Below are 26646 nucleotides of genomic sequence, written 5' to 3' on the forward strand. Positions count from 1 at the left end.
AATATTCATGCTGTGCCCAGGAGGTTGTATTTGCATCTTTCAAATTCAGCCTCCTTCTTTATCTTTCAAAATACAGCCTACTTTCTCTTTGCCTTGTCTATACCACCAAGGTCTCTTGAAGTCCTTTCACTGAAACAGCTCCATGTCTTTTGGGTATATGTACTTTTCAATCAATTGAGCCCCTTAGATTTTTTTTTTTCCTTTTTTAAATTTACTTTGTAAACTATTAACCATGGGATATCTGAGAGTCTCATCTAGCCAGCATGTGGCAGCACATCACACAGGACATTTTTGTTCAACAATCCCAAAGCTGAACAGCTATTGAAGATCAGAAAACGGTGATAATGCTTCAATTCACTGAGTTTACTTTTAAAATTGAACAAGTATTTATTGAGCACCTAAAATGAAGTGACATTTTGTTTAAAATAGGAACATTCAGATGCAAACTGAAATATCCAATCACTAAAATTATGTCTTTACAAACTAAAACATCTGGATGGCTGATGTTAACTTACAATTTTTTTCTGAATGTTTAGTATTGCACAGAAGTAGCCCCATTTCGTATTTATATTCACTTTGTGTTTTCTGCAAGAGAAAGCTATGTAGTAGTCTACAATTCAGTTTGTATAAGCTCTTTTAACCTGCTTCTTCTTCACTGACTCGCTGGACTCATCAAAAGTTTTCTTTCCTGCTTTAAAACTTACCAATAGCTGTGTTCGTAGGTTCTGATCTCTGATGTGTGCCTGTTCTTCTGCTCCACCGAGTTGTGTGCCAAACAAGAATAAGTTGTGCTTCTTCCCAGAACTGCCTATGACCGTTGTATTTATTGTATAGTTAGCATGAAATTTGATTAAATATCATGTAAACTGAAGCAGTAGGGGTATAAAAGGGAAATTGTTTCTCTGAAAAATTCATTGTCGACTTCGGAAAACCAATAAAATTTAATGTAAAATTGATGTTGGTCATCGGAACATGACCAATGTTTTGGGAACAAAATAATAAAAACCTAAGAAAGTTTCACTTTCAAAATGCATTGCAGTATAGTTCTTTTAAGTTACTTCACTTATAAGGAAGCAGAAACAAGAGATGGCAAATGCTGTATTATAGGTAGGATTTGTTTTGAGATGGAGTCTCACTCTGTTGCCCAGGCTGGAGTGCAGTGGCATGATCTCGGCTCACTGCAACCTCCATCTCCCAGGTTCAAGCAATTCTCCTGCCTCAGCCTCCCGAGCAGCTGGGACTACAGGCATGTGCCACCATGCCCAGCTAATTTTTGTATTTTTAGTAGAGACAGGGTTTCACCATGTTGGCCAGGCTGGTTTCAAACTCCTGAATCAGGTGATTCGCCTGTTTCAGCCTCCAAAAGTGCTGGGATTACAGGCATGAGCCACCATGCCAGGCCTATAGGTAGGATTTATACAAGACATTGAAGAGAAAACTCCAGTCAGCAAACCCATGTGCTCTTTTCCACTGAACCTGGAAGAAGCTGGCAATCTTTTCACCATTCCTCAATTAGTACCCAGAAGCTGAAATTGATTTAGCATAAGTGAGGCCATGTTTCCCATTGGAGGGCAATGTTAGGCCATCCCTAACACATGGGGAGGAGAGAATTAGGGACAGCCTAGCATTGCTCTCTACTAGGTAACATGGCCTCAGGTTGATAAGTCAATTTTAGCTTATGGGTACTGATGGAGGAGTAGGGAAAAGAATTTTCTGTTTGGAGAATACTATTACACCGGGGAAGGAGAGAGAGAGGCCAAACTAGGTTTTGGGTTTATTTCTTCTCTGAGAACCTGCAAAATGTCAGACACTGCTAAGATTTGTGCATCTTCACTCCCATTTGATCCACACCATAATGTTAGCATAGAAATGTTAGTCTCATTTTACTAATGATTTTTATAAAATGCCCAGAGAAGATACATAACATAGTTAAGGATCTCTAGCTGAGAAGTAGCAGGACCTGGATTTCAGCCCAGGTTTTACTGACTCCAGATCCTGACTCTTTCCTTATCCCCATTTCTTTAGCTATCAAATACTAACTCCTATTATAAGTTTAGAGTAAATTGAATTGCTCTCAAACTTAATCCTTGAATGTGCTGTAATGAATTTTATATTAAGTCCCTTAAATCATAACAGGTGATAAGAAAGTACTTATAAATCAACTTAAAGAAATATTTTTCAATAGCACACATCTTCAAAACATCTATATATTCAACCTGCAAAATTCACAAGGGTGGTCTTATATAAATGTATTTTAAGGTTTTTAAAGTAAACATTTTCTAAATAATTTTTAGAAATTTAGAAACAATGATGTTTATGACTAAACAAAACAATGACTTTTAAGGCTAAAAACTTTCCCAATAACCCATTCCAATAAAAATACAGCTTTTAAGTAATTCTGTATGCTATAATATTGAATGCATAAATTCACTATATTTCCTAAGACTTTGTCCTCAAAAATAATACATTTAAGAGGGCCTTCAAAATACTTCCTCCTCCACCTGAGCAAGAAAACACCAGCTTTAGGACGTATGCTTTGTCTCTAGTTAAACTTGTTAAACTTGACCTTAAATTTCCCTGTGGGCTTCAACACTTGCTCCTCCCTGCTTGGATATGATTTTTCCTACTGTACTAACATGTTGATGCGTTCATAGACACATATCCATCCATTCATTCATTATTCACTCAGTAAAGCATTCATTCAACAAATATCTGAGTTCCTACTGTGTGCCTATCATGCTGTAGATATTGAGGACATAATGATAAACAGTAATCTCTGCCTTCATGGAGTTTTCCTTAGCATAAGGAAAATTAGCATTAATTTTGTAAAAAATAAAATAAACAATCCATATTCAGAGTGTTGGAGGATACTAGTGCTCTTCAATACCCATGATTTGCCTTTTCTTGGGCACAGTACCTAGTCTGTATTTTCCAGCCCCCTTGAAGCTGCAGCCCACAAAGTGGGGATAAAGTAACTAATGGCCAATGAAATGAGGACAAAAGCATTTAAATTATTTTCCAAGTCTGGCATCAGAAACTTCTCAATGATCCTCTCCATGCCCCTTCTTCTTCATCTCCTTGATGGAAACAGGAGCCCAGTGATGGATTCCTAGAGGATCATGAGGCCACCAAGTGGAAAGAATCTGGATCCCTAAAACACAGGAAACACCTAACAATTATGGTGTGAGTGAGAAATAAACATGGATTCTGGTAAGCCACTGAGATTTTGAACTTTTGTTTTCTTACACTATCCATGGCCTGATGCCCCCTTTTTAGCCTTTGTGTTATGACAGCACCCATCTTCAAAAATGCTGTCTATATTAGGGTAAGAAAGCAGGCTGGATGGCTGGAAATCCATGTTATGTGATACCATAGCATTTGATAAATGAATGCCTAAGAGAATTTTGAAGGCACACAACATGAATACTAAGCTTATAACTCTACTCATAAACAGTGAAAAACATAACTTAGTATGGTGTGGTGGTGGTGACTTGTTGCATTTGGCAAAGTATCATTTTTTAAAAAGAAAGACATGAGCTCAAGAGAGAATTGGCTAGTATGCAGTAGAAATGTAAAGGAATATGAATAATTCAAACATAAGGTCCCTGCATCATCATCCCAACTGAGATCAGTGAGATTAAAATGTAATTGCTCCTCCCACTATCAGCCGTGGCCTACAGAGGGGAGCCACAGCTTAATTTCTTAGTGTTAATGGTGCCCCTCTCACCAGACCATTCCCTCAAACCCTAGTAAATGGTGTATCTTCCGAACCTTCCCATGAAATAAAATCACCTGCTTTGTTTTCTGGATTTATGTAAAATTTCCATTCTGGCATCCCCACTTCTCTGGTCCTTTCATTTCCTTCTTCTTCCATCTACAGTGACAATTCTAGTCATCACTCTTTTTCATGTTTCAAGGAATATATTGGACTTCAAGTTTGCATTTTTCCTTTCATATCTGTCAAGTTTGCCCTTTAAGGCTCAAGCTTTCTTCTAAGGATGTATTTTATTTCAGTTTAACCAAGTTATCTGTCTTTAGTTTCCCCAGAAGGAGACCTCGAGACAAAGTGAATACAAGTTTATTTAGCAGCAGATTCAAGAAGCACCAGAAAGAGATTGGAGAAGTGCAACAAGAAAGGGAAGAAAGCCAACACTGGGTTCAATCATGAACATATGAACTCTATGGGCACCAGGGGTTCAATCTTGCTGGGTGTAGGTGTAGTCTTTGTAACTATTCCTCAGAAATGTCACACCCAGGAGTATGGAAGATGGGAGTTTATCCTCCCACTCCTGTCCATCATTGGCTGTGAGAGCTATTAGGTTGGTGCAAAACTAATGGCGGTTTTGGCCATATTTTTAATGGCAAAAACCACAAGAATTTTGCACCAACCTAGTACTTCCTGAGAAGCAACTCACTAGTGTTTCCTACCTACTCTACTTTCACAGAGAAAACCCTCAGAGGTGCAGGGTCTTGCAGAAAGAAAGCATTGTGTATAAGGTAATAGCAGGGCTGACGAGATAGAAGTGGGGCACTGGCAGAGTCTGCTGCAGTCTACCCCAGGCACTGTTCAGATCCACTCACAGTGATATCAAAGAGAAAGATATTCCAGCCAGGGAGAAGTATAAAGGCCCTGAGTAAGGCCTCACCCTCTAAACTTGCTTCCCTCTCACCAGGTAGGCTCCAGCAACTTTTCCACATCCATTCATAATCCCAGCCTGGACCTTCTGTAGGTTTTTCTTGTCTACTACTGTCTAGGTTATGACATCTTACAGAGACTATAATGCTATGCTGTTGAGGTAGACCATTGTCTCTGTTTCAATGAAAGTCAGAGGAATAGCATGATATGGAGAAACAAAAACCAAAAATCTGATGAGCCTACTAATTCTGCAGAAGCAGCCCACAGTTTTGATAGAAATGTTTATCTGTATGCAGAAAGCTTTAAGAACTTTCAAGTAAATTCCATGTTGAACCTCAATCTCTTTATTATTAATGTCATTGTTGACTTTAAATTCCTATGGCTTGCTCATTCAATGCTGTTACAGTTCTCCATTGACCTCAAAGATAGAAAACTGCCATAAGCTTCTACCAGGACTTGCAGCTGACTTTTTAATGATTAAGTCTGATGATGTCAGCTCTACAGGGAAGGGTACATGCCATAAATGATTTAGAGACACTGAGTTAATATGAATATCAGGTTGTTTCTCTTCTCCCAAATCTTAAGTGTTGTTTTCTGAAGTATTCCAGACATCTACCAATACACTGACTCAAGGCAGGCTCTTCTGTACCCATAGCTTCAACTGTGCTCTACATGGAAATGACTTCCAAATTACTAATCTCTGCTTCTACCTTTCTCATGTCACCCAAATCTGCATAATCTCCTCCAGATAGATGCCTTCTGGTCATCTCAAATTAATATGTGCAAAACAGAATACCTCATCTTCCTCAGTATCATTTTATGATGTTTTAAATACATTTTTAAATAATTATTAAAGTTTTTATGATACAGAAAAATTAAGACAGGAAGGAGAAAAATAGAGAACTGTATCAAGGAGAAAGAGAAGCATACCTAGAATATCATCTTTCACTAAGAACATTGCTTTGGTTTTCAAAAGTCAATAAGCAAACCCAAGCTCAGAATTAATAAAAGGATAGATTTAGGAATTAGACTTTGGGGATTAAAATGTCGTTTTCATTATTAATTTAAAATATAATTAAAGATCAATTAGAGGACATTGTTTAAGTCTTCAATAAAATGGGCATGCTAACATTTCTCTGAATAGAAATTACCATCCTAACCTGTCTCTTCACCCTTAACTTCTCTTGCACCAAAACAAACAAACAGAAAAAACTTGAATCTGATTGATGAGCTTGGAAGAATATGGGAATATTTAGCAAATCCTTCCCTTCGCTTTTGGGATCTGCTGCCTCTATATAGAGAACATTTTGGTCCACTCTTTGACCAGGTGTTAATTTCCAGAGTCAGCCTGCAGGGTTGGGAATTAATTGAGGAGCAGTAATAATAGTTCACCACCAACTTGTATCTTAACACGCCAGGTTTAGATAATACAGTTGCTAACTATGGAAAATTGGGGGAACAGATTCACAATCCTACTCCCATCTTCAGAAGACTATTTGCCTAGTTCTTTGAGTACTCCAAGTCTATTCATGGATCATTTAGATGCCACATCTCTCTAGCCCTGGCAAATGTTCTGAAATGAATTAGTAGTACTCTGACAAGACTTTTCTTATGACTAAAAGCTAGTTTCTATTTTATTTTTATTCCAAATTTTCTTGCCAAATAATTCATCTAAATTTCTTCACTGAGATTAATTGACAGCACCAGATACTGCAATAATAAAATGTTTCAGTGCTAACAATTAGATACCCAATTTTAATGTAAACTTTCTTGCATTATAAAGCTCTCAGAGAAGAATTGAAATCTGAAAATTAAATCCATGTAAGTTATGCCCCAAAGAAGTAAATATCCAAAATTAGATTATCTTACCCTGTGAGTTAAAGACAAGAATTAAAGTAAAATGTAATTGTTAACAAGTTAGAAAATAATAAATACAAGTGGATAGAAACACTCATTCTTTTTTTCCAACCCAAGAGGATTAATCAATGGTATTAAATTCTTCTGTGCAAAAGAATTTTAGCTGATTAATGTAAAATGAATAACAGAATTAGGGGAGGAGGAAAGAGCACCATTTTATAATTCCCAATGAAATAACTGATTCAGACAATGATCAATAATGGATGAAACCAATTGAGACTTGGCAGATAAGTATACTAATCGTGAAGGGCTATGCTGCACTGTAGTAATAAACAACCCCAAAATTTCAGCAGCTTAAAACAAATAATGTTGGTTTCTCACTCATGATACATGTCCAATGCTAGCTGACAAAAGGACCTCTCCATTCAGACTCACTCAGGGATCCATCTAGAACATTCTTCCCTGATTCTGAAGCATAAAAGCTATGTGATGATTTGCAGACTGGCTCTTAAAAGCTTCCACCTGTAAATGCCATATTTCTTTGGTTAAATCAATTCACATGGTTATATCTAATTTCAAGAGCGTTTTGGAGGTTTAATTCTGCTTGTGCTCAGAAGAGGAAAACTGGAATATGCGTGAACAACACTAATGAAGGACCTTTCCAAAGGAGAGATCAAGCAGTCATCATTTTATCCCAGTGATCACTAATAGAAAAATCTGTCACTATCTACCGCTGATAGAAAGCAATATGGGATACACAACACCACCTATGAAGTATGCGTGAAAAATCAAACACCCAACAAACAAAACCAAACAAAAATATTTTAATGTAAACAAGCCCTGTAAAGGAAATAGCTGCACTGTAGTCAAGAGTAGGCCGAGTGCAGTATAACATCCAGTGCAGTATAACACAGCAGGAATGGAGCGCAGGCGCACAATCGCATGCATCATATAATCTCAGTTATATAACCATGTTATGAGTGGGCTCATCACCTGGCTCTGAACCACTGTTGCCTGTGAGGTACATAAATGTATCACCAACACTGTGAGAGGACCCGCATAATGGAGCCAACTGCCTTGCAGGCAGACAAAGAGAGAGCCAGCTGCCTTGCAGGTGGACAGCAGGGAGCCGGGCAGCCAGGAAGCCACGAGTGCTCCAGGAAGTGCAGATGCACATTTTGGGGCTGCAGAAGTCCTGGAGTCAGCACTGAGAGGGGCTGTGGCCAGAGTGGGTGGCTGAGACAAAGGCTGACAGAGAGAGAATACAGCCATATCCCAATTGTCTATGTCCTCCAAGTGTTCTTTCAACTACCTACAACCTGTCTACTGACTACCCTCAGACTCCAGGTTGGGCTGAAACCTGAAAAGCTCCTAGAGTTAACTCTCAGTTAACAGGGAATAAAAAGAGAAACCAATTAAATAACAAGACTAGGAAACATTAAGACAAACCTAGAATCTGGGACATGTTACGAGACAGCAAACAATTTCTTCAATGAGTCAATAGCATTCAAAAAATGATTAGTAGTGAGGTTTCAGATTGAAAGAGCTAGGAGAAACATAAAAAGCAACTGTGTGTGATCCTTGTTTAGATCCTAATTTAAACAAGCCACCTGTAAAGAAAAAAAATTTTTCATGGAGAAGTGAATTTAGAAAGGATATTGGATGATACCCAGGAATTATTAATTTTGTGAGTTCCTATAAGATGGAAGTTATATAAGAACATTTTCATATTTTTAGAGATGCATCTCACTGTACAAGTGAAACAGAGTGATGCCTCAGATTTACTAAAATGCATCAGTAAGAAAAAGAGTAAAACAGATATAGTAAAATCTTGAGAATTTTACCAGTCAAAGTCCAATCAGGAAGAAGAAAACTAGGTAAACTAGGTATTTAAACAGAAGAATGTCATACAAAAATAAAAGTAAGAAAAGATTACATAACGGTGGTAAAAGAATGAAGCCCAACAAGGGGTAAACTTTGCAATAGCAAAAACTTGCTACCACCTTTTGACTTGGAATGCAACAGTAGAAAGTACCAGTGGAGCTGAACCACCACAGCTGGGCTGCCCAGCATTACCAGGGACCTGAAGAAGGACTGTCTGATAAGAGCAGGATCTTCCAAAATGCAGTGGCTGCCTGAGACCTGGGGAAGCAAGCACTGGTATAATCTCGTTCTCCCCTCTCCCTCCAGTATTCCGCAAGGGCTTTCTTGAATTGAGACCCCTAGAAGGCAGAAAGAAAGAAAGAAAGCCTGGAAATGTAGTTTTGGTTTCATTGGGGGTGGAGGAGACTCATATACATTTGCAGAAATATTTTAAATTTATTACAAAGATACTCTGACTCTTTATGTGTGCAACCTCATCCAGAGATTGTTACCCACATGATAAGTGGGTTCAATTGCTTGGCAAGTGACAGTCCGATGACCACAACCCACAACCAAGGAAGATGTTAAAAGGGGATTTTATTACTTGCAACAAGTAAAGAGGATACCTGGTATAGTTACCCAAAACAGTGTCTCCTCGAAGATGAAAATAGGGCTTTGATTGAGCTGGTGAGCTGAGTCACTGTATATAGAGGTGGAGTAAAGGCAGCACAGGCACATGCCCATCATGCTTCTACATACATGGTATCAATAGCAAATGGCCAAGAAGTTCCTCCCAGGGTGGGGTTCTTAGTATGGTAATGAGGAGAGTTCACTAAAGTTCATCCCCAACTCAGGTATCTCTGGACCCAACTGATGTTTCTCTTTCAGGGCCTGAGCTTCTTCCTGGAACTTTAAGTGGGTACTTTTTCACAGTATGTACCTGAAAACCCAGGGACCCTGAGTTACAGCATTCTCAATGCTCACCTCTTCTGTGCCTCAATTTCAAAAGATCCAAAATGTTAATAATCGATAATGATTTCACCCTACCAACTGAGGAAACATGGATTTTCGGCCCTTACCTCACAGTTATTCCAGGCAGAATTAGGTTCTCAGAACACCAGAGACTGAAGCAGAAGCTTAGTGGTACCTGAGGAGAAAACACGGGCAAAGATGTTCTCTTTTTTCAGCCTTGACAATATGAAATCTTGATTCTGTGACTTGGGAACCTGATGAGAAATTTCACCGATTTGTAAAGGTTAGTCTTGGCATTGTGCCTTTACTGCACCTAGAAGGGAGACTTACCTGGGCAACTTGTCTCTCTCTCACAGAATGACATTGAGACCATCTTCACTTCTTGATCTATTTAGAAACTTGCCTTAAGTCAGACACAGTTATCTCACATGAAGTAATTTTTTGCTTCCATTATACATATTCAAAACTCTGGCCTTGTCCCTGGGATTCCAGAAATTAAAGTAATCAAATGGGAACTGGAAACCCAGTGGGGGTTCTATCTGGCAGCAGCAGCTCTTGGGTATCCCAACCACAGACATTTTTTCCCTCCTGTGCCAGAGGGCCTGGTGAGGCACTGATGAGGACAGGGAAACCCTCTCACTAAGGAAAATCTGATCCTAGTCATCACATATGTCTCAACTGGAAAAGGATGCTTTTTCTGCAAATTCCTACAACTGATACTGCCTCTGGGGCCTGGTGAGGATTAATACTGCTGGCTGGTGCTGCGCTGTTTTTTCCTCAGATACTGAATGTTCCAGGCCTTGAGCACCATTTCTTTCTGCTCTGATCATGGAGGCTGGCTCAGCTGAACTTGGACTTTACCTCTGTGTATCAAGGGCTAGCACCATTTCCTGTTTATGAGTATCTTCTTTGCTTTTATTTTTGTTTAGCCAAACTTCCATCTTTCCAAAATACCTCCTTTAGATTTTGCTTTTCAGGGTGAAAGAAGAAATAAGTAAGTTCAGATGCTGCCTGATTTAACTCTGATTTGAAAAATAAAAGCACCCAACAAACCAACATGTAATCCTAGTCTGGACTTAAGCTATTATTAAACACCACTTCTTATCCAATTCATCTTGACTCTTCCTTTCTATAAAGTTATAATAGTATAAATTTCTCAAGAATGGTCCCTCAGAAGACTAGGAATAGCTGCATCCCCACCTATAATTAATGCACCACTTTTACACCTACCAGAAATTTTTTACAGTATTTTTCTCCAATCTTCCTGGTTATCTCCTCAAAAATCTCTACACATGTAATTTATTTTGTACAGTTATCTGAAGTTTAAAGGGGTAGTTGTTCAATTTCTCTTCCTAAAGACTTTCTACTCAGAGCTTTGAGTGGCAATCCTTGATAGATGTCTGGATTCTGACCATCTATGGGACAGTCATTCCAGTCTGCTCATTAGGATTATGCCCCCTTTCTCTGATTTTTTGGCTACATTCCATCTGATCTAGTTAAAAATTCAAATATCTATCTAGTTTCTAATACCATTTTAAAAAACAGATAGGCAGAGTAAGTCTTTTTCCTTTTTTAACTTATTTCATCTTTAAGTTTTTATTTCCCTGTCATATCTGTCAAGTCTGTCCTCTAAGGTCTAACCTTTATTCTAAGGAAATACTGCATTTCTCCAATTTATCCAAGCTATCTTTCTTAGGTTCCCTCAGAAGCAGACCTTGAGACAAGGTGAGTGCAGTTCATTTGGCAGGCAATGCTCTAGGAAGCACCACTAAGGGAGTGGAGAATGAGACGGGAAAGAGGAGGGAGCCACTACAGTGTTCAATTATGAGCAGATGGGCTCTGTGGGCATCTGGGGCTCAATCTAATGGGTGCTTTGGGTGGATGTCCCACAGAAGAATGAAGAAGAGGGGAATTAATCCACCAACTCCTGTCCATCATTGGTTGAGAGCTACCCCATAGTCACTATAAATACTATTGTTCCAGTCTCTTCCAAGCTCTAGAGATATTGCATAAGTAAGCCAGTACATTACTGTCTACTGTGTTCATTCCCAATTTTTCCACAGGTGGGAGCTTAGCAATAGTGATGCTACAGTATTCCAAATCTTTCCCACCTCACATTTACTGCCAGCAGTGAGGTACTTATTGCTATTTGGACAGTGACTGTTTCAATTCCATCCTGAGGCTCTGCTTTGGAATATACCTTAGAACCATTGTCTTCTGTTGAGCCACTCCTGAAATAAAACTGGATATAAGGATTTGAGTGAAACTTTTTTATTTGGGAAGTGATCCCAGGAAGCACTAATAAGGGAGTGGAGAAGTGAGACAAGGAAAGAAATGACACCAATACAGTGTGTGTTAACGACAAAGTTACTGATGTGAGCTCCATCCCACTGAGGACATCATGAGGTCTACGTATGTCTCATAGTTATTTCATGGGGAAGGAAGCTGGTGGCTTAGCCACCAGCTCTTGTCGATCCTTACCTGAAGACTGCCCCAGAGTGTTATTTCCTGGGCAATTCCACCTTTTTCTGGGCAAAGGCTAAGCATGTGTCTTGGTCCTCTTGGGCTGCTATAACAAAATACCATAAACTGGGTGACTTACAGACAATAGAAATTTTTCTCTCACAGTTCTGGAGACTGAGAAGTCTAAGATCAAGCCACCAGTAGATTCAGTGTCTGGTGAGGGAGGGCCCACTTCCTGGTCCATAGAGGGTGGTCTTCTCAGCCTCACATGGTAGAAGCAGCAAGAGAGTTCCCTGAGGTCTCTTTTGGAAGGAGGTGAGCACTGTAAGGACACTCATTCTATTCATGAGGGCTCTACTCTCATGACCTAATCACCAACCAAAGACTCCATCTCCAGACACCATGGATTTGAGGAACATAAACCTTTAGTCTATAGCAGGACGTGACCAGAAAAGTCCTCAGAGATAGCATTGCAGAGGTCTGCAATGGGAAGCTGCAGAATAATAGAGGAATAGCAAGTATTTAGAAGATAAGGGTGGGCACCAACATCTACCATATAGTCTTCCTTCATTTTGTTTCCATGATTCTGCTCTCACTGTTTTGATAATCAAACTAAAATAGGTTTTCCAAATCAATCTTACTCTTCTTTAGTCCTTAAGCAAAGTTGATTCCTAGGGATAGAAAATTCCAGGCATAGGCCCTGTTATTTTTGTTTGTTTTTTTGTTTGTTTGTTTGTTTGTTTTGGAGACGGAGTCTCGCTCTGTCGCCCAGGCTGGAGTGCAGTGGCATGATCCGGGCTCACTGCAAGCTCTGCCTCCCGGGTTCATGCCATTCTCCTGCCTCAGCCTCCTGAGTAGCTGGGACTACAGGTGCTCGCCACCATGCCCAGCTCTTTTTTTTTTTTTTTTTTTTTTTTTTTTGTATTTTGTTGTAGAGATGGGGTTTCACCATGTTAGCCAGGATGGTCTTGATCTCCTGACCTCGTGGTCTGCCCACCTCAGCCTCCCAAAGTGCTAGGATTACAGGTATGAGCCACCACACCCAGCCCAGGCACAGACCTTTTTGAATTGTCAACTTAGACCTTGAATTTGCAACTGCTTTATTTCTCAACCAAAAATCTGACATATTTTCCTTAGAATAATGATCCCCATTCTTTTCAATTTGTTTATTAATGAAATGCACCACTTTCCTCTCGGCAAAGCTACAGTTTGGACTTCTGAAACCTAAAACAGTGATTAGAGATAATGAAGTTAACTAGAGTCAGATTCAATTGGAGACTAAATAGTGTAGAGTGACCCTTGAACTTAATAGCAAGTTTCTCTGGATCCATCCAATGGCCCAAGATGCAGGTAGTGAAATTTGAACTAGGTTACCTCTGACTACCTAGGTCTAGGACTAGCAATTTAAGCAAGAGTGCTATAAGATCCTTTTATATATTGCATGTATCTATTCCAAATTATATTTCCTGACATGGAACTTTTGTGTCAAAAGCATACACTTTTTAAAAACTGTCTAAATATATTTAAGAAAAGTTATTCCATTTTAAACACCAACCAAGAGTATGTCAAAGTTTCTGTGAACCCTCTCCAATACTAATTATTTTGATTTTCTCTTTACCTTTGACAAGATAGAGCATGACATACTATCTCATCTAAACTTTGTTCTAGGGATTTTGAGTAGTTTTGTTACCCTATTGCTAATTTGTGTTGAGTGTATGTGAATTTGTGTAAGGTCTTTATGTATTAGGCTCCATTATAAATATTTTCTAATACTTTCATTTACCTTTCAAATTTCTTTATCTTATGACATACCAAATGTGTATACTCATATATACATTTGATATATATGCGTATATACTCAGATCTATTCATTTTAAGATAAATTTTCAAATTATTACATGTTTAAAACTTTCTTTAATTCAGGGGTATATTTGCAGGATGTACAGGTTTGTTACACAGGTAAACGTATGTCATAGAGGTTTGTTTTACCGATTATTTCATCACCCAGGTATTAAGCCTAGTATTATTTTCCCTGACTCTTTCCTTCTTCCCACTCTTCACCCTTCAATAGGCCCCAGTGTCTATTGTTCCCCTCTATGTGTCCATGTAGCCTCATCATTTAGCTCCCATTTGTAAGTGAGATCATGTGGTATTTGGTTTTCTGTTGCTGTGTTACTTTGCTAGGATAATGGCCACCCATGTCCCTGCGAAGAACATGGTCTCATTCTTTATTGTGGCTGCATAGTAGTAAATGGTATATATGTACCACATTTTCTTTATCCAGTCTATCACTTTGGGGCATTTGGGTTGACTCCATATCTTTGCTATTGTAAATAAAGCTGCAATGGACATACGCATGTATGTATCTTTATAATAGAATGATTAATAGTCCTTTGGATATATACCCAGTAATGGGATTGCTGGATTGAATGGTCTTTCTGACTTTAAGTCTTTGAGTAATTGGCACACAGTCTTCCACAATGGTTGAACTGATTTGCACCCCCACCAACAGTGTATAAGCATTCTTTGAAACTTTTTTTCATTATGATTTCCATTACTTTAAGTTCAAAAGTCATTCTTCATCTCCATATTAGAAATATATACTTAGATTTTCTTCTAAATGTTAATGGTATTTTTTTGCATTTAAAATTTCAATATGTATGGAATTTAATATGTTATTTTTTCTAATTATTATTCGTTTGTCCCTAAACGTTGGGTGACTCTCTCTTTTACCCAATTCCTTGCATTTTTTAATAAAGTCAAACATATGCACATAAGAATACCTTCATGTTACTTTACTGTCCCATTTATCTCTAAATCCTTATGCTAATATCACATTGTTTTGTTAAATATCTAATGTATCAAATACCCCCACATTTTAAATCCATTTACAAAATTTCATTAACTACACATATTTGCTTTCTCTTCAAATGGACTTCAAAATTTTATTAGCTACTTTTACTTGTTTATTCTTCAGGAGTACTTTAAAATCACTACCACATTCAAAATTACTCTAAAGCCTAATGGGATTTTTATAGGCATTTCATTATAAATTAATTTAGAAATTGATTTTTAAATAATGCTTAGCCTTTCAAGAATGTGGCATGCAACATAATTCAGTCACTTCTACTTTTCATGTCCCATGGCAGCTTATTTTTTCTCAAATAATATTTGCTTACATATTATTAAGGGACATAATATAGACAGCGGATGTACAAAAGCAAATAGGTGTATATAAATCAAAGCACCCATTATACAACATACATGCACCTATACAATAATAAAGATCTGCCCTGGCACCTGAGACATCTTTCTGTCCTACTTGCTAGTCATTGCTAGAATACTTATTCGTAACCAGTTTCAATAGTCAGGGTCCTGGCAGAAAACCAGATGACACACTCAAAGGGATTATTGATAAGAGTTCATGACAAGTCTATTGACAGAGGCAAGAACATGATTAGGGACCCAACAAGGGGTGAAGAAGCACAGGGGACTGACAGCAATAGGAAGCCATCACCTTCACTAGCCTGAAGGGTAAGGAAAAGGTGTTGTGCAGTTTCCACAACCCCTTGAGAGCTGTAGCTATGGAAGAAGATGGCCTGAATAGATACCTGGCCTGAAAGGAAATAAACAGCAAATAAATACTATGATTTCTATCTGTTTCTACATTTTGCTCTCCAGCTAGCACCTCCCATTTCCTGAATCCAACCAAAAGGAAAAGTGCAGAGGAAGGCAGGTGATATATTCCGAAAAATCAACCTCCCTTCCAGGTAGAAAAGTACAGGAAAGGACAAAGAAGAGCTCTCAAGAGCCTGACAGATGAGGAGATAGACAAAGCATGGCTTTTAAATAGAATAGAAACCCATGTAACTGTAGAAAGACAAAAAAACTTGCACAGGTTGACAAAGACAAATATTGAAAATACTGAGTGAATAAGAACAGTTTTTAAAGAATGTAAATTCTATATGATTCAATTCATGTCTATTTTGGAAACACAGGAAGCAATAATATATATTTTGTGCACATAAACCTATATATTAAAAGTAATATCAAAAATTTAAAAACATAGAAAATAAGAATAGATGCTAAATTTAGTTAGTGGTCACCTCCAGGAATGGAGAGAACGAATGCTATGGAGATTTGAGGCTTCCACTGCACTCCAGCCTGGGCAACAGACAAAAACCCAGTCCCTAAAATTAATAATAACAATAATATTCACAAATCCTAAAAATTACAATTGAATTTTAATGAGAATCTGGAAAACAAAATGTTTTGTTTGCTATTAACTTTTTTCCAATAAACATGCTAAACACTTTTTAAAAAATGATTTCATACCTTTCTAAAATCTAGGTGTAAGTACATAAATTTCTGTTACAGTTTTTTTGTATGTACTTCTCTGTATTTTGAAATATTTCATAATTAACTATAAAATAAAAGCCAATATGAAAAAGAAAGACAGAAAGAGGAAGAGCATAGTCTGGCCCATGAGAGAAGGTAGCTGCCATGTTTCCTACAGGAACAAATCAAGGACCCAGGACACACAATTGGAGGGGTAAAAGTGTCTTCATGCAGTCCTCCAGCAGCCTCTGCTCCAGAAGCCATGCCTGTGGGTGTCCTCCTCAGTCCAGCATCACTTCCCTCAGAATCAGTGGGACTTGCAACCAGATTCTGGCGTTAGGTTTTCCCTAAGTCTTTTTTTTTTAAGAGAGCAAACTTTGAAGTTTATTCAATAATTAGTCCTCATATATAAAAAAGTTTCATATTAATGAATAATACACATCACTTCAAGGTTTTAGACAATATAAAAACTTACAGAAAAGTGTTTTTAGACCACTTTACATAGTTGGAGGAAGAAAATAAAAGGATCAAACTAAATTATGAGTTCAAATACAGTTATGATCAAAATTATGTAAAACAAAAAAATCAAAACACATTTTGCAGCAGAACCTGTAAAAGCTTTTTTGTATTCATCTTTTTGAACCATGAAATAGAATGAATTTGTCTTGTTTTAATAAGATTTTCAAGAAACAGAAATAATTTAATCATGAAGTATGAGCTTGAAAATGAACATATTCTATTATCAGTATCAATTGGTGAATTAACTGTTATCCAAAAAGGTTGACAAGTTCTAACTAGTATGAACAGAATATTGAATTCATTAATGAATATATAACTTTTTTGGGCACACAAATAATCCCTAGTTTTATACCCACTGCATTTCAAAACTCTTTAAACTGTGGGGCATTCGATGTATTTAATGTGGCAGAAAAAATATTAAATGATTCATTATTTTATTCTGTTCAGTCCTTTTCCCATTAAACAAGAAAACACTGACATAACTATTTTTGGTTTCACTTCCACAAGGTCAACACGTAATGCATATATCTGGGCACTGATTTCACAAGCAACTGAAGAGGCATATCTTGAAGCTGGAAATAAAAGTATTTTTATTTGCACTTTTAAAAGTACACTTTCACCCTTTCCAAGATCTGATGACATATTCAATGTGTACCTTCTCATCAGCTGCCATAACCAACGCCAGAATAAACGTTGAATTCCCTTCATTTAGGTCCTGCCCAGCAATGCCAACGAAGGAGAATTTGGCTTTGTTCATATTCAATGTGCACCTTCTCATCAGCTGCCATAACCAACGCCAGAATAAACATTGAATTCCCTTCATTTAGGTCCTGCCCAGCAATGCCAACGAAGGAGAATTTGGCCTTATTCTTCCCAAGTTCCACTGTATGGTTAGTTATCAATGTTTATGTTCTCTCCAAGGGCAGGATAAGGGGGTTTGTTAACATGGCTCCAATTGAATGAGACTCGGATCATATCATAGAGCTGAAAGATCACTAAAGCATCTGCAAGGTAACTGTACAAATGATAAATGTATGCATTCATTCCCAAGGAATTCGCCAGTTCTGAAATGTCCCCTCTTCTTTGCTCTCTGCCTCCAATAAGATTATATTCATGTCATTATTATCCAACTTGTGTAGGCATGAATAGGTATTAAACAGATTAACTATGAAAGCTAAATTAAGTTTAGGATTGCCTGAAACCACATCTGCAGGAATAACAAACTGTTTGCAGCCAAGTTGATCTACTTCTTGAAGCATATGTCCAGCACACTTCAGATCATTTTTCTTATGAAATCCTGAAGATGGACTGGAAATTCCATATTCCCAGTAACCTTTAGGGTCCATTTATTTAAGCAGATGAAAATAGGCTCTTGAATCCTTATTGCCTTGGCTGAAGTTGTTGATGGTACACCATCCTGCCTCAGCCAGATGACAGTTCACCCATTACAGTAGTAAGTCCTTAGGAGAAAGCTACATCAGCACCTCTAGTTTCTCACCTTCATTTAGCAATGCAATCAGAGCTTCATTCCTAGAAATCTCATCAAAAAGACCAACTTAGATGATCTACCACAGAAGTCCTAAGACCAAACGAGGTTTTCCTTCTTTGAGATTCTTTGCACTGATGTTGACCCCTGTACAACCAATGGTTGAGACAGAATTTGTGTCCAGTGTATTAGTCCATTCTCATGCTGCTATAAAGAACTGCCCAAGACTGGGTAATTTATAAAGAGGTTTAATTGACTACAGTTCCACACGACTGGGGAAGTCTCAGGAAACTTACAATCATGGTGGAAGAGGAAGCAAACACATCCTTCTTCACATGGCAGCAGGAAGGAGAAGTGCCAAGCAAAAGCGGGGAAAGACCCTTATAAAACCATCAGATCTCATTTGAACTGACTATCATAAGAACAGCATGAGGGTAACTGCTCCCGTGGTTAAATTACCTCCCACCAGATGTCTCCCACAGCAGGGGGAGATTGTGCGAACTACAATTCAAGGTGAAATTGGGTGGGGACACAGAGCCAAACCATATTATTCTACCCCTGGCCCCTCCCAAATTGTATGTCCTCACATTTCAAAACACAATCATGCCCTTCCAACAGTCCCCCAAAGTCTTAACTCATTCTGGTTAACTCAGAAGTCCAAGTCCAAAATCTCATCTGAGACAAGGCAAACCCCTTCCGTTTATGAGCCTGTAAAATCAAAAGCAAGTTAGTTACTTCCTAGATACAGTGGGGGTACAGGCATATTACACCTGTTTCAAATGGGAAAAATTGGCCAAAACAAAGGGGCTATAGGCCTCATACAAGTTTAAAATCCAGTAGGGAAGCCAAACGTTAAAGCTCCAAAATCATCTCCTTTGACTCCATATCTCACATCCAGGGCACACTGATGCAAAAGACGGGATCCCACGGCCTTGGGCAGCTCTGCCCCTGTGACTTTGCAGGGTACAGTCCCCCTCCTGACTGCTTGCATTGAGTCTCTGTGGCTTTTCCAGGCTCACAGTGCAAGCTGTCGGTGGATCTATCATTCTGAGGTCTGTAAGACAGTGGTCTTCTTCTCACAGCTCTGCTAAGCAGTGCCCCAGTGGGGACTCTGTGTAGGGGCTTCAGTCCCACAGTTCCCTTTCTCACTGGCCTAGCAGAGGTTCTCCATGAAGGCTCCACCACTGCAGCAAACTTCTGCCTACACATCCAGATATTTCCACACATCCTCTGAAATCTAGGTGGAGGTTCCCAAACCTCAATTCTTGACTTCTGTGTACCCACAGGCCCAACACCATGTGTTAGCCACCAAGGCTTGGAGTTTGCACCCTTTGAAGCCACGACCTGAGCTCTACCATGGCCTCTTTCAACCATGTCTGGGATGCAGGGCACCAAGCCATGAGACTGCACAAAGCAGCAAGGACCTGGTCCTGGCCCATGAAACCATTTTTCCTTTCTAAGGCTCTGGGCCTGTGATGAGACAGACTGCTGGGATGACCTCTGACATGCCCTGGAGACATTTTCCCCCATTATCTTGGTGATTAACATTTGGCTCCTCAGTACTTATACAAATTTCTGCAGACCGCTTGAATTTCTCCTCAAAAAATGGGTTTTTCTCTTCTGTCACATTGTCAGGCTGCAAATTTTCCTAACTTTGCTTCCCTTTTAAACATAAGTTCCAATTCCAAACCATACCTTTGTGAGTACATAAAACTGAATGCTTTCAACAGCATCCAAGTCACATCTTGGACACTTTGCTGCTTAGAAATTCAGATACCCAAAATCATCTCTCTCAAGCTCAAAATTCCACAGATCTTTGAGATCTTTGGGCAAAGGAAGAGGAAAAAAAAAAAAAAAAAAAAAAAAAAAAAGGCCAGTCTCTTTACCAAAACATACTGAGAGTCACCTTTATTCCAGTTCCTAACAAGTCCCTTATCTCCATCTGAGACCATCTCAGCCTGGACTTCGTTGTCCATATCACTATCAGCATTTTGGTCAAAGCCATTTAACAAGTCTCTAGGAAGTTCCAAACTTTCCCACATCTTCCTGTCTTCTGAGCCCTCCAAACTGTTCCAACCTCTGCCTGTTACCAAGTTCCAAAGTCACTTCCACATTTTCAGGTAATTTTACAGCAGTGTCCCACTACCGAGTACCAATTTGTTGTATTAGTCCATTCTCACATGGCCTTAAGGAAATGCCCAAGACTGGGTAATTTATAAAGGAAAGAGCTTTAATTGACTTGCCATTCCACAGGGCTGGGGAAGCCTCAGGAAACTTACAATCATGGTGAATGGTGGATGGAGAAGCAAACACATCCTTCTTCACATGATGGCAGGGAGGAGAACTACAGATCAAAAGGGGGAAAAGCCCCTTATAAAACCATCAGATCCCCTGAGAACTCACTATCATGAGAAAACATGAGGGTAACTGCCCTCATGATTAAATTACCTCCCACCAGGTCTCTCCCATGACACTTGGGGATCATGGGAACTATAATTCATGGTAAGATTTGGGTGGGGACACAGAGCTAAATCATATCAACTAGGTTTAAATTTTCAGAAAGAGTGAAAGTGGTGAGCTTTTTATTAATGGCTGTTTCATCAGTTGTATCTGGTTCAAATAAATTGATCATTTTGCAAAGAAGGATGAGATCTGCAAGTAACTTGAAGATACTGCCATCATTGAAGTTCATGGGTAAAAGATGCTTCATTTACAAGACTACAGTCAGGTTCATTCTCCAGGGCTTTGTTTATCCAGTTAACAAAAGCCCTTTTTTTCCCCCTGAATATGAATGTTGTGCACCCTTACTGGAAATAGATGAAGTTCCTCTCACAGCAGTAATCATTTTCCTCATGTTCCTTATTTTTCAGGATGTTTTGCTAATATCTTTCCAATTCTTGCATCAGTGACACAAATTCTTCAAACTGATTTTGCCATGTTGGTTGTTGTCAGCAACTGCTAGAATTTTCTCATATACCTTGTTGCCAGGCATAGGAAGGCTTGCTTCATTAAACAGGTCTTGGAGTTCACAGTCACAGACATACCCACTATTGTGAATATCTGTTCCACTAAACACTTCTTTTACTTCTCCAAGCTCCTCCCAAGAAATGGTAGTAGTACTGTTTCCAACTTTGGACAGGAAAGACTACCTTCAGGTCTTCATATCTCTTTATCTTGTAGTTTACTAGTTGCTTTCACGTTCACTATCTTGTTTAAACATCAAACTCACAACTGAAGAGAAGGCCTCCCTTCTCAAGGGGTCAGAAACAGAATCACAAACTTTGACTTCTCATCCATCGTTCCCCTAAGTCTTAACTTTAAGTGATGTTGTCAGTTTTCCTCCTTTATGGTGACTAGATAGATATTTTTAAAAGGAAGCTGAGAAAATCCACATTAGCTGCTTACATCTAGGCATCATTTTAAACTGCAGTGCACAATAATGAATAAGCTTAAGTAAATCCAGTCGTGCTAAGGTTCTTAAGACACTGGATTGTAATTTATCTTTTTTCTGTTCTCTAGTAGCCTATCAGCTCTTCTGGGGCAGAAAACATTTTTTTCTTATTTATCTCTGGGTCTTCAGCATCTGGCATAGTGCTTGATATCAATCAAAGCAAACAGCTGTGTTCAAGATGTGATGAAAATTTAGACGTGTAGAGAATTGAATGGTAAGAGGAACAAAATTTTAAAAACAAAATCATAGGAATTTTGAGGAAAAACTATATCTTATAATGAAACACATCTATTGCAAATTATGACAATTTTGACAATACATTTATTTCTGAATACAGATTAAAAGATATAATTATTATTCTATAATATATGAATATATGCATGTATGGCATATATAACATGATATATTTTATATCGGAAAATTATTTCTGCTTGAAATACAATACAATGAACACCTGTATAACCTTCATCTAGATAAAAGTTCTTTATAGCTATTTTTCCCCTATCCAAGATTCAATCGAGGGATTATGCATTTCATTTGGTTGTCACATCCTTTTAGCCTTTGATGGAGAACATACACACACACACACAAACACACGCTCTTTTTTGTTCCTTGTGATAGTAGCATTTGTCCAGGCAATTTGTCTTGTATCTCAATCTTGATTTCTCTGATAGCAGACAAATCTTTACATTTAGATGCAGGTTAGGTATGTTTGGCAAAAATACTACTTAGGTGATTTTGTGTGTCTCAGAAGATGTATCATCACCAGAAGTACATAATGTCAGTTTGTTCCAATGTTAATGATGCTAAATTTCATCAGTTAAGGTAGTGTCATCAAATCACTCCAATAAAGTTACTGTTTTCTCCTTGTAATTAAATAACATGTAGAGTGATGTTTTGAGACTATTCTGTTAACCCAATGAATTTAGTGTCCATTGATAAATCTTCCTTGAATTATTACATGTGTTGCAAAATAATGATTTTCTAATTATTTCACACTTTCTCCACTTATTAGCTGATATGCTCTGTAAAGAAGAGTTTCTCCCTCCACACACTGACCTTTATTTTATAACTGTGTAGTTACAGACTCTATTTCTGCCTTTGATGTATTTTAATCCATTACCATTATTATGGTTTTGATGCTCAGATTGTCTCACATTTAGCCAACGAGAACTCCTCCAAACTGGCTTCTGAGTCATTTTGATGTACTTCTCTCATTTGCTGAACACATATTTGCTTTCTGACCCAACGACATATGACAGTCTCTCCTTCTACTTTCCCTTCTCCAAACCTGTGAACAGCCTTTACTCTAAGGAACCTGCTGCCTTTTACTGAGGATGGTACTTAGATCCCATGGCCCATTGAGTTACTGCTACTGAGTATGGCCTAAATACTTCTCTAACCCATGTCTACTACCTCCACCCTACTCCATGGCAACAATCCTCAGTTGGTCTTATGACAAGAAATCTGGCTTCCTTTCAACCACTTTCTCACACTACAGTCAGTGTGATCTTGCCAAATGTAAATTTGTCCCTGCCATACCATGTGCATGTGCATGTGCATGCATACATTCATGCAGTTCGTAACACACTTGAAACAATTCAGTGGTTGCCCTTTGGGTTGTAGAATGAACATCAGGAACATTAGAATGACCAAAAAGCATGTGGGGACATGGCTTGTCCTTTTCCCACACCCTAGTTGCATCTGGCCACTTTTCCCCAGCTCTCTATGCTTTAGCAGCATTGGCCTCTTTTCCAAATGTATCATGCTTTCTCCCATCACAGGCTATTGTATGTTCTGCTCTCTGTCTAACATGGTGCCCTCTCACTTGGTATGTCAGATTCCTGACATATTGGTTTAGTATCTCAGCTCCCCCTCCACGCAAAGCTGGAGTGGACTCTCCATATGGGTTTGACTCACTTTGCACTCACAGCTTCTTGCCCCTTTTTAACTTTCTGTCCAGGGCTTCTCGGATTCAGTGGGCAAGAGCAGGAGCACGCTTCACATATAAGCATGTGTTGGGGAGTTAACTCTCCCAAGAGCACTCATTAGTCATGAGCAGAGGCCGTGGCAAATGACACAAATCAGGTCTCTTTTTTCTCTTGAGCCATTTTGCCAGCACATCACATCATCTCTCACCTTATCCCTTTGTTTCTCCCACACTACAGCATTCTGTACACCAGAGGTCACGCAAATCCTGTCTTCTCCTGTCCATTCTCACACTTTTACATTTTTACATAATAATCAGAGCCCAGCTTTAATGTCGCTTGCCTCATTGAAGTCTTTCTTGTTACCTCCAGTGAAAATTAATCACTCATTTCTCTACAGCCATGACACAACTTCATTATTTCTATTCAAATATTATTCCATCCAACTTTCTTTTATATCAAGATATCTTGATAGGCTTGTAGCTCATAGAGGTAAGAAGCCTATTATAAGCTGAAACATGTCCTTCCAAAAATTCACGTTGAAGTCCCGACTCCCAGTACCTCAGAATGTTGACTATTTGGAGACAGACTTGTATCAAGGTAATCAAGGTAAAATGAGGTCTTACGGTGGTCCCTAAGCCAATATGACTAATGTCTTTATAAGAAGAGGAAATTTCGACACAGATGTGTACTGAGGGAAGATGATGTGAAGACAAGGCAGAAGGCAGTTATCTACAAGCCAAGGAGGGAGGCCTAGAACAGATCCTTCCCTCACAGCCCTTAGAAGAAACCAATCCTGCTGATACCTTGATCTTAGACTTCTCGCCTCCAGGACCGTGAGAAAATAAATTTCTGTTGTTTAAGCCACCCTGTCTATTGCACTGTGTTATGGCAGTCCCAGCAATCTAACACACTCCCTGTATTTTTCCTCAGCTAACTAGCATCTCACACAGTGAAAACATATGGCGAGCCTGCAGTCAATGTTTTCTTGTGTGGATTTAATTAATCACCATGCTATAAAATGTATTCCTTCCCTAGTATGTAAAAACTGGCTTTAGAGTCAAAGCTGAGTTCAAATTGTACCATCTTACTAGCTGAATGACAATAGGAAAGAAAGTAAATCTTAGGTTAAAGACAGGAATAATCATCATCTAACTCATAGGAGCATTTTGATAATTACATGAGATACTGTAAGGAGGTATTCAACATAGTATCTGAAAAGGAATAAGCACTCAATAAGTATTAACTACTATTGCTGCCATAATTATTATATGTGTAATAAAAATATAGTGTCAGGATGGAGAAATACATAGAAGTATATTTTGGTGATCCAGTCTAGGATAGATAATTTACCATGTACTGCACATTTTCTTCAATGTGTTACTTAAAAGTGAACTAAAAAATACACTAAGTTCTTCAAAAGAAAAATGTCATTGTTCACTGTGTACTGAAACACTTTACGGAAATATTCGTGCCTTTTGGCTCTTACAATGAAGGTTCATTACCAAAAGACATGTCTACAGGGTGAGATAGGCCCAAATGGCCAGGCAATCTCCCAAAATGACAGGCTATTATGTTTCCGCTTCTGAAGGAGTTTCATCCATGAATAGTGCCTCTGAAAGACAAACTACCCTAGATGACATTCTTAATGGGACAGGGTTGAATTGGGGGAAAGTAAATCTAAGCACCTGAAAAATATTGTTACTTGTTACTCCTTTCTAGAAAATAGTATTCTCACACCTGGGTCACTTTAGTGCTTGAATGCAAAATTTTACAGAGAATAAAAGCAGTGAAGTATGTGTATTAGGGTAAGAAAATTCAGTCTAGAAGATGATACTATGGGATGTTATTTTTATTAAACACACACACACACAAAACAAATTAGGGCCCCTGGTCTCTAAGATATAAGGGAAATGTGGACCATTTCAGGTCACAGGTGAAATCCCCAAACCTTACTTTAAGCAAAGAAGCAACAGAGAGGAGCTGAGGGATGAGGACGGGCCAACTGTAATCTGAGTTAATCAGGGTGAGACTCACTGGCTTCAGCCATCTCCTGAGACAAGCTGGGACTGACATTTCAAATTTAAGAAGCACTATATGATTCTGCCATCTTGGTTTGAGAAAGCAGACGTTGCCAACTGGTTATTGCTTTTCCTTTATCCTCTAAGGACGCAGTGCAATGTTTCTGTGTCCCTATGGCCAACTTTTCTTATAAATAGTCAAGAAAATGCTCTGAATTCCCTTAGAGTCATATCAAGTGGTATGCTGCTCTCACAATATCCCTAGAGGGCCTGCTCCACTTGAAACACCACAAACCAAACTTATTCTGACTCCTGGAAACAATACATCTCCCCACCTCCAGCCACTCTTCCAGTGTCCGCAGCCCACAGGTACTAAATCTGCAGAGGCTCTCAAAACAAGGAGATACCCGAATGCCTAAATCCTCTACCCAGCTCAGCAGATAAAGCCCCAACACCTGTGAGCATGCCATATTCCCAAATTACTTTACTCTCAGAATGGCTAGATCCTCTCCCCAAATGACCATAATTACTATCTTCAACTACAATAACTCACTCACCCGTTGCTATAATCCATGAGACATTTACCCCCAGATGATGTGCCATTACCTCTTCCTCCATATTTCCAATCACATTACCCCTCTGACATTTGGGAGATTAGTAAAAAAGACGAGAGACATCCTCAGGGACTTGTCTATGGGTGAATTTATCGCCTTCTACTCATTGCATTTAGAGAACAGTACTCTATGATTAAAAATAAATGAAATACGCCTTACGTTTTAAAAATAAACACAGCTTTACATTTGCATTGATGCTGCTTGATAAAGATGTGTGTTCATTTTCTTTTAATAACTGCATATCCTATGACTAATATCTGAGAAACTGCCGTATTACAAACACCAGGTGGGTCGCAGACCTGCTGATGATATCAGAGTATAAACCAGTCAAAACCATTCCCGTTAAACTTTAGGCAATTGCAGTACTCACCACTGAGGATGACGAAACAAAAGCAGAGAAGCAAAAACCATTTATGGGAATGTTTGAATTGCTGTTCAGTAAACACAGACACTTGAGAAGAGTGAACCATAAACTGAAAAGCTTGAGTATGAGGGAGT

The 26646-nt window shown here is 38.7% G+C and overlaps 1 long non-coding RNA gene and 1 pseudogene across 1 annotated transcript in view; one reads left to right on the top strand and one right to left on the bottom strand.

Annotated features, from left to right (window-relative positions):
- The window catches only part of LOC140708804 (uncharacterized), a 9803-nt gene extending 6540 nt beyond the window's left edge, over positions 1 to 3263 (top strand). Inside the window, exon 3 of the long non-coding RNA XR_012089061.1 lies at positions 3092 to 3263. This is a non-coding gene — a long non-coding RNA (uncharacterized lncRNA). The remainder of the gene's footprint in view (positions 1 to 3091) is intronic.
- Positions 3264 to 8565: 5302 nt separating this feature from the next.
- LOC103248930 (plastin-1-like) lies at positions 8566 to 26004 on the bottom strand (annotated as a pseudogene).
- Positions 26005 to 26646: the final 642 nt, after the last annotated feature.

This window comes from Chlorocebus sabaeus, chromosome 1 (genome assembly GCF_047675955.1).
Source record: "Chlorocebus sabaeus isolate Y175 chromosome 1, mChlSab1.0.hap1, whole genome shotgun sequence".
NCBI classification, from domain to species: Eukaryota; Metazoa; Chordata; class Mammalia; order Primates; family Cercopithecidae; genus Chlorocebus; species Chlorocebus sabaeus.